This window comes from Nannospalax galili, unplaced genomic scaffold (assembly GCF_000622305.1).
Source record: "Nannospalax galili isolate Female #2095 unplaced genomic scaffold, S.galili_v1.0 scaffold63, whole genome shotgun sequence".
NCBI lineage: Eukaryota > Metazoa > Chordata > Mammalia > Rodentia > Spalacidae > Nannospalax > Nannospalax galili.
The window spans coordinates 8,892,597-8,894,456 of record NW_008355272.1 but is presented as its reverse complement, the minus strand read 5'-3'; the positions used below and the strand labels follow the sequence as shown (position 1 = coordinate 8,894,456).

At 40.4% G+C, this 1,860-nt stretch overlaps 1 pseudogene across 1 annotated transcript; it reads right to left on the bottom strand.

Annotated features, from left to right (window-relative positions):
* Window positions 1–1,024: 1,024 nt before the first annotated feature.
* LOC103749464 lies at window positions 1,025–1,440 on the bottom strand (annotated as a pseudogene). The gene has a single exon (XR_001872889.2). The product of XR_001872889.2 is annotated as an enhancer of rudimentary homolog pseudogene (transcript).
* Window positions 1,441–1,860: the final 420 nt, after the last annotated feature.

Genomic DNA, 1,860 nt, shown 5'->3' with positions numbered 1-1,860 from the left:
ACGTATTCCCGTTGATATAAGCATTTGGGGTGAGGGGGGTGGTTTTTTTTTTTTTTTTTTAAGAAAGTTCTCCCTGTGAAGCCCAGCCTGGCCTAAAATCATAGTCTCACAATCTTCTTATTCTCTACCTATCAAGTAGTAGGATTCTAGGCATATACAAACAAACTCAGCCCAAGTGTAGAGTTGACCTGTGAGAACACGTAGAAGTCATTTATTTTATACCTTTTCAGGCCGCTGTAGGCTTCCACTTGCCATATTCTCTGACTAGAACTATTCTGCTCTTGCTATTTGAGCACGTTTTACTCTGCTTTGACATCTTAATATAAGACCCACCTTGTCTTTGAGGTATTCTGCCACTCGTTCAAGTAAGCTCACCCTTGATCTTCTTGTTCTCTGCCTCACTAAGTTCCTTCTATGAAAACAGTCATCTCACTAATTTCCCTCTGCCTCTCCAGCTTGGGATGCCTCAGTTTGGAAACCCAGATGTGCCTCATGTGCAAGTCCTCTTGATTCTGCACAGAATTTCTGAGCATTGCATGTAAATTTGGGCGTTTGTTTTATTTCGATTTTGATTTGTAATTACATTGTTTTCAAAGTTTGCTTTTTAAGCTTTTTGACTATGTTAATCATATATGTGATTTTTACATGTAAACTGATCGAGTTTTTTTTTTTTGAAAATATAACTAAAGAACATTTATTTATTCTTCACTAGACTTTACCTAGAGGATATAACAAAACTGAGTCACCACCCCCCACCCCACCTTGAAGGGTTAGTACTGTTGATGTAACAAAGCAGATATGAACAGTTTTAAGGACCAGAACCAACTTTAACTGACAAAGAACAATTTCTATCTGAATCATCATAAAAATGTGTAAGTAAAAAAAGAGAGAAAGAGATAGAAAAAGAAAAAAGGGGCAATGGAGGTTTGAGATTGAAAAGCCCCCCCATGTTTCCTGTGACACATTCAATCTTGGCTAGAGTCTAACAAAATGGAAACAGGATTATTATAATACAAAACTTTCACTACAGCACACTGTACACACCTGTTCCAAGCCCACCCCCAGCCCCTAATGCTTCCAGCACAATTATTTCCCAGCCTGTTGGGCTTGCCGACGCAGGAGCAAGTAGATCTTCTCTTTGATCCAGTCTTTGTTGTAAGGCTGGTATGTCTGGGTATCAGCTAGGTAAACAAGACAGCTGAGATCTGCCAGATCATCGATAAAATCAAACAACTGACTGATATCATACGTGATGGAGGGACTGTTGGGATTCATTCTCTTCAGATGTTCTTCATACATTTTACAAACGCCTTCCATGCATTCATTCACAGACTCATAGTCTGCATAAGTTCTGCCTTCCGGCCTCTTGGTAGGCTGTACCAGCAAAATGATGTGAGACATCGCGCCAAATGCTTTGCTGCAGCCGTCGCCAACACCGCCAATGCCACCGCCGCACACTATGTTAATCATATATGTGATTTTTACATGAAAACTGATCAACGAGTTTTTAAATGAAAATTGAAGCCAAACATTGTGTACCTCTCTATAAGTTATTGGTCAGGAGGCACCAGAATCCCTCAAAACAACGCAGGCAATTGTCGTTACCCTTGGTTACCCACCATAAATACATGATAAGAGTCTATCGCTGAAGGCACTGAGCACATTGAATTCAGACAGAGACTAGAGAAATCAATCTCAAAATGACCAAGAAACTTCCACCCCACTGGCTAGCTTTCATAGTGCAAGAGGGTCTTAGGCACACTGCTTTGAATGAGAAGATATCATTAATCTCTCAGAGTACTGCTTGCAACATTACTGATCTGCAAGGCAAGATGTGCCCATTGGTGCAATATTGGTGCA